This window comes from Solanum lycopersicum, chromosome 1, assembly GCF_036512215.1.
Source record: "Solanum lycopersicum chromosome 1, SLM_r2.1".
Lineage (NCBI taxonomy): Eukaryota > Viridiplantae > Streptophyta > Magnoliopsida > Solanales > Solanaceae > Solanum > Solanum lycopersicum.
In genome coordinates, this window is record NC_090800.1 from 81,508,910 (window position 1) to 81,516,452 (window position 7,543).

At 26.2% G+C, this 7,543-nt stretch overlaps 1 long non-coding RNA gene across 1 annotated transcript; it reads right to left on the reverse strand.

The window, feature by feature from the left end:
* Positions 1–247: 247 nt before the first annotated feature.
* LOC112941799 (uncharacterized) lies at positions 248–6,780 on the reverse strand. The gene is made up of 2 exons (XR_003247371.2): positions 6,578–6,780; positions 248–773 (listed from the first exon to the last, which is right to left on the reverse strand). It is a non-coding gene; the product is annotated as an uncharacterized lncRNA (long non-coding RNA).
* Positions 6,781–7,543: the final 763 nt, after the last annotated feature.

Sequence of the window (7,543 nt, forward strand, 5' to 3'; positions counted from 1 at the left end):
ATAATGATAGTGCATCGAATTAAATAGAGACACTGAGAATATAGATTTAATAAGATTGATCAAAATACCCATCCTAAAATGGTTCTTACATTTGAGATTTTTTTGGGCGACATAAAAAAGGTTATAAATATAAGCATGTAGGGAAGGAGGAATGTTTTTTTTAGAATAAAAATTGACAATAACTTAAGTTAAAAACTAAAAACATTTAAAGAGAATATATTACACATTAAAGTTTATCTTGCCACTCTTTAATTATGAATTTTATTTTTTCAATAAGTAATTTTTTCTTAAACATTAACGAGAATCTATTACATGTAGATGACTAAACGAGAAAAACAACTTCTCTACAAAAAAAATCTCAAAAATAAAAATATATTTTCTCTCTAATTTGTCCTCTTCTTTAAATGTCGATCGCCACTTATAAAAAATTCTGCATACGCCAGAGGAGGCAGAGGTTGAGTGCTGGATTTAATCTCTCGAGAAGCTGGTTTCTTGAGTTGCTCAATCTCCCTTTGCGTTGCTTGAGCATGCTCCAACTGAATCTCAAGTTTCTGCATCTTAGCCTTTTCAACTTCAAGTGTTTGTTCTTGTTCGAGATGTGCTATCTTTGTATTTTCGATTTTCTTCTTCAAAGATTCTGTTTTCTTCTTCAAGTTTTCCATTATCGTTTTTATTGTTTCAATATTCTCCTTGGCCTTCCTATGTTCTCCTCGAGTATGATTGATAAATCCCTCAACGTCAATTGCATTGAGTATAGCACTTTCATTGTTTTTCTTCAATGTAGACAAAAATGACATGATTTATTTGGATGTATTTTGCAAATTGCAGAAATGAGAATTGTACTCTATGAATACTAGATGTTGTAAGAGAGACACTGAAAAACAAACAGAGAAAAGTAAAGGAACCAAAGAAGGATTTTTATAGTTGGTGTGAGATTTTTCTTAAGATAATATTTGGAAATTTAGTAAATAACATTCTCGCTCTCTCTCTATATATATATATTTATTGATTTAAATTTGATTTGACTATAAAAAAACCAAACTTATCAATACTGAAACCTACCAAAAATATGATCTTAATTATTTATATGAAAATAAACCTCATAAAATAGGAAAATATTTATTAGTATTACTAATTCATTATTTTCCCAGTCAACCCAAATTGAATAGAAGTCTAATGCTAAAAATCCATAATTGACCTCCAAGAAAGTTAAGTAATTATCTATTAAATTAAGGGATGGGATAATTTTAGAAATTTCCCTGCAGGTTTCACTTTATAACACTCATCTCCCTTGTGGTTTATAATATTACGTTTACCTCCCTAATTACAATTTACTTGTAACCATTCTTTAAGCCTATTTAAAATAAGCATAAATTAATTTTGATTTGACAATTTTATCCTTCTTTATATTAATTTCTTCATATTAATAAATATTTTACAAAAAATAACTCATTTAGCAAATACATTAAAAATAAATCAGCACAAATACGTATTTTTTTTATCCAACAAAGACCAAAGTCTTCATTCAAGCTAACCCGTCATTTTCATTGAATATTAACTCTTCATCTCCATTCACCTTTACCAATTCACGTAGATTTTTTCCCACAATAACTCATCAATTTCCGACAAGAATTTCTTCAAATAGATTATTAAAATGAACTCCCCAAGAGAGAAATTCGATAAGAACGGTCAGATTTTGTTCTAGTTAAACATTTTTACGAGCGAAGAAGTAACATGATCTGACGAATAGAGATAAATCGTTGAAAATCCTATCTAAGCTTTCATATATAAGGGTGAAATTGTCAAATCTATATTAATTTATATTTATTTTAAATAGGTTTAAAGAATGATTACAAGAAAATGGAAATAAAGGAGGTAGACGTAATATTGTAAATCACAAGAGAGATGAGTTTTATAGAGCGAAACCTGGAGGGTTGTCTCTGAAATTATCCCTTAAATTAAATAACTTTTTCCATTTTAATAAAAGGAATTTATAAATTTGATTTCTATTATTAAATTCAGATTAAAAATATAATGTAAAACAAATTATTTTTCTATATATGTTGAACAGAGTGGGTTGGAGTCTTCACAGATTTGACCTAATATCAGCCTAGAAATGAGAAATAGGTGGTACTAATATAAATCAACTGAAGCTAATCATTATCAATAAAGTGAAAATTTAGATAGTTAATCGACTTAACTACTTATAGGACCTCCTTATGAAAAATGCTTCCAAACTCTAACATGGAAATGTAGGAATGAATTGTTTACTCTATAAGAGACAATAAGTTATTTAGTCATACCTAAACATAAATTTACGTCAGGAAAAGTGTTATTCTGTTATGTGAGATTGTATTTATGATATTGAAAAGTGTTATTCAAAAAAAAAGTTATTTTAAATTATTTAACAGTAAATTTAATTAGATGTACTATTGAATGTCAAACTAATTAACAGTAAAGTTATTTCAAATGGGACTCAAAAGTCATGACCAGAAGAGCCTAAAAAGGCCCTAATTCAACCACAAATATTAGGGTTTTAGTTTCTAGCTTTTCCATCAAATTATGGTTTTATTAGTTTTAGATTATCTTTTAGGATTTTATTAAGTTGGCAACCACCTTTTTTCTCTTGTATATGAATATTGTGTTTTTCATTCTTAAGGACACATTACACTCAGATTATTAATAATAACATTGAGAATTCAGTTGTCAACTATTAGTTTCATAGTATAAGGTAATTCTTCTTGTGACATCTTTGATTCAAACTAATTGTTGATTTAAGTTGCTCATTAAGTAGTCAAGATCTAAATCTATCGTTTTGATTCATTTTCTCAAGTTAAGACGTTAGATATCTTTCGTATCTATATTATTACTTGGATTGTGCCAAGTCTTTAGAACATTGTGTTCTGGAAAATTCTTGAATTGTTCTTCAAAAATTTTCACATAACTTCATTTCTAGTTTTTAGATTTTTTTCCTTTTTGATTTCACACATCTACATATTCACTTCTAAATTTGGAATCTTTCTAACCACATGTTTATGATTATATAATTCAATCAAGACAAAACAAAAAATATCATGTTATAACTAGAAATATTGGTTTAAATAATTTATTAAATTATCAAGACTAATATCATTGATGCTAAGGTAAGAAATTGAGGTATTACATTAAACGATTTTAAGGTAGTAACTATTGATGACATGAAAAGTGAACTAACAATAATAATTTAATGCACCTAAAGGTGTAGCCTAGTAACTAATGAAGTGGTGAGAATCAAGTCTCAGATTCAAAATGTGGACCCAAAGTTTAAAAATTGAAAGACCATTTTGTCTATCCAATAAAAATCGATCATTTTACTCTTTAATCTAAAATTATTTCAATATAATTTATGTACTAAAAAATAAACTTACTTTATAAAAAAATATTTAGGTGAAATATACTTTGATTAATTTCTTATGATGGATGTACACTCTCTCTATTGTTTATAATCTTTTTGTCTTGTGATACTTCATGTGGAAAAATAATTCAAACATGACAAATCTAAATATAATTAGTATTAGGTTAAAATTAAAATTATATCCGTATAAATTAATTTATTACAAGTTTGACATCCATAATCTTCTTCTCCACCTTCTTAATTGTGTCTCATCTATCGTGACAACAATATCTCCGACTTGAAAAGAAGAGTTTATTTTTATAAAAAATAATTAAAAATATATTTGAAAAAATTAATATGTCAAAAAATAAAGTTGTTATATATAAAGGTGGACGGAGATTTAATGGACAAACACGCCTAGAAGCATTTTTAGACAAATATATGATCTAGTCAATGTTCAGATGTGTTTCGCTAACCGTTTTGTAATAGTTAAGATAGAAAATTCATACGGTTAATAATTTATATATGAAACTCAATAAAGTGGAATAGTTTAAGTGTATTTTTACCCTTAACTAAATATTATGGTACAAGTCAGGGTCAAAGCTATAACTGACAAAGAGTGCTAAGCCAAACACCCTTCGTCGAAAAACTAGATCGTGTATATAAATAAAATATTTATTATTATGTGGACATATGAATAAATGAACATTCTTAATTACAACAAAGATTTATAGTCTAGCCGTAAGCTTATTCAATAAAGAGCCTAAGGTCCCTAGTTCAATTCCTTGCATTTTAGCACAAAAAACAAATTAAAAGGAAAGGAATAGAAATAGTTATCCAGAATTTTATAGTTTCTTTATATTTTCGATCAAGTAAATTATTAGATTAACACCATCGTATGAATTAAATTTAAAGATAAACTTAAAAATCACTTTTCAGTTTTCACTATTATTCTTTTGATTATTTCTAAATTATTCTTTAAGAATCTCATTAGAAAATGATACATATGGGGAGAAGTTTTAACAATTCTCCTGAATTATAAAAAAATCTCTTATTTTCTTTAATTTTTTTTTTTGAAATCAATATGCATATTTATTAATAAGTACATGTTAAAATTTTCAATATTTTATATAGATAAATAAAAAAATAAATTTAGTATGAGCATAATAATTTTAATATACTTGAAAGTATTAAAAAAATAAATTTACACATCATTCTACAAATTAAATCACTTCACACGCAAATTAACCACAAAAACAAATAAATGTAAGAAATACATTGATAAATATGTATATATAACAAGGATAGTTGATTAAAAAAAACAGAACAAGGACAGTTGGTCTAAAAAATATAATTTTCTGTTTTTACTTTTTTTTTTTTAAGAAGTAAAAATTTTTAGTTTCTTCTCAATACCGAAAAAATTACTCTCCTCCTATTTAATCGTAGTTTAACTGATTGGCAAAATATCTTATCTTTTTCAATTAAAAAAATTATTTTTCTCAAAATAAGCATTTTGGCCTCCCAAAAACAATGCCACAATAAAATAAGAGTTTGTTTTGACATTGCTATTTGGAGGACAAAAACACTTACTTTGAGAAAAACATAATTTTTTGAAAAATTAAGGTGTTTGACCGATTAGTAAAACAATTTTGAACCTAAAATTTTTGTTCTTTTTAAAAAAACAAATGCATAAATAGATTTTTTTAAGACCATAATATATTTGTCATATAACATATTTATCAATATAGTGCTTATATTTAATTGTTTTAATGAAAAACTTTTACAAGTAGTAAATTTATGTGTAGAATATTTTTTAAATATAAATCAATATGTTAATAAAATATCAATAGTTAATTTATCTTTTTAAATACTTCTTAAAATAAGAAGTTTTTAGCAACAATATTAAACATTCTCTAAACATCTTTCCTATGAAATGCATATGAACCTAAAAAGGACAAACTAATGTATTGCCTGATCGCCCATTTTTTAGTCTCCTTGAGGATTTCCCATACTTTGTATAGTAACTCAGTGTATTTATGTCATAGTTTTTGTTCCTCTTATATGAATATTTTTTTTCTTACACTCACATAAATTATCTTTGATTGAGATAATCATTATAAGGAGGAGTTTTCACATGAAGAAAAAAATAAAAGTTCATAAATTATAAGCGTTCTGAGGAAATTGTTTTCTCCAAAATGTAAAAAAAAAAAAAGAAGTTATGTAGGAAAGCAAGAAATTTTTCTATTCTATGTGGAATTGAAATTTCCGTCATTATTTTTTCAATAGAATTAAGTATACCATTTATATCTGATAAACCAGATGGTGAATATATTATCCACCAATTCATTGAGGCGAAATCATCAAATGGGTGTTCCTCGGAGATATATGACAATTGAAAGAATATATGATCACAAAAGCATGAGTTGTCATATAGATATTGTCTCTTGTCATATTTTTGTGATCACAATTTTTTTTATTTGACATACTACAATTTAAGGAACCCTCAATTGATTGTTGCGCTTCCATAAATTGATGGACAATCAATCTAACATCTTATTTATCAAATAAAATGGTTCACCTATAACTGAAGAAATAATAACAACAAATTCAATCCCACACAAAATAAAAATTTGTTGCTTCCTTACATAAAGCATTTTAGAGAATGTAGTCTACTCAGAACACTTATATGTTATGAATTTTCTTTCACTTGCTTTTTTTTAATTGCATTTAGGAGCAATTTTTGGACATGATTATCATAATAAAAGGTACGCTACATATTCTTATTGAATGAGTGTTTGAATTTAGGATTGTCTCAAAAAGTTTGGGGGTTTAAAGTCATACTTCATAGAAAAATCTTACTTTTATGTTTGACGATAAAAATTAAATAACTATAAAATACTCAATGAAATTTTATTAATGAGGTCCAGAGAGGATAGGATGTGCGTGAATCTTATGAAGTAAGCATGTAAAAAATGTAAATTTTCAATAATTTTTTTTGAATATATACATAAATTGTGGGCCTAAAAAATTGAGGCACCAAAAAATTACTTTAGTGATTTTATGATCAAGATGACCTTATATGAATCTCGAACTAGAGTGCGTATAGAGGAAAACAAACATACATATTTATACAAGGAAAAAAGAAAATTGAGACATGAGTGCACAAATTACTATGTATCTATGGAAAAGTTCAAGGGGACTCACATATGTTGTTGATAATGGTTGATTGCTTCTCTCTATTGCGATCTAGATTTTGGTTCTTGAAAAATACTTTATGATGATAGAAAAAGAAAACTTTAATATAGTCTCTAAAGTGGAGGACATGTATAGAGAAACAGAGAAGGACGAAAAATTATGGAGCAAAAGAAGGGCTTTTATAGTTGGTGTGTGGTGTTTTTAACTTTTTTTTTTCACTCTCTCTCTTTATATATATATTGATTTATATTAGATTTGGTTAGAAGTCAAAATTAACCAAATCTATCAATCTTAAGAACCTATCAAAAACAATTAATAATGTGGACAAGAAAATTATAATAGTAAAATAGGTAAATATATTATTAGTATTTAGTCAACTTTGGCCTGGTCAATATTCAATTACCTTCTCTTGTTTTCATACACATTAATATATTAATGGCTCAATTTCATACCATATAGTCAATAATATTTATATTGACTCGTATTTTAATTTTAATTTGACAATTTCATTGATTTGACTTGATTGAATTAAATAATATTATTTTTTGAAAAAATAATTGAACATAATTGACTTAACCTCACCTAAAAACCTATCAAAACTCAAACTCAATTTTGAAAGTTAAATTTTGTTCTTGACTAAATTAGTTTTTTTTCTTCTTTATTTGGGTTAAAAAGTTGAACCTTAAAGAGATCCAAAGTGACACCCTTCAGAAGAACTGAAACTAGCAACCATGACCAAAAAAACCTAAAAAGGCCTTAATTCAACCACAAATGTTAGGATTTTAGTTCTAGTTTTCCATCAATTAGGATTTTATTAGTTCTAGATTATTCTTTTAGAAGTTTATTAAGTTGACAACCACCTTTTTTCTCTTATATATAAGAATAAGAGGGTTTTCCATTTTCAATGACACGTTGCATTGAGATTATTAATAATAAAATTGAGAATTTAATTGTCAACCTTTATTAGTTTCATGG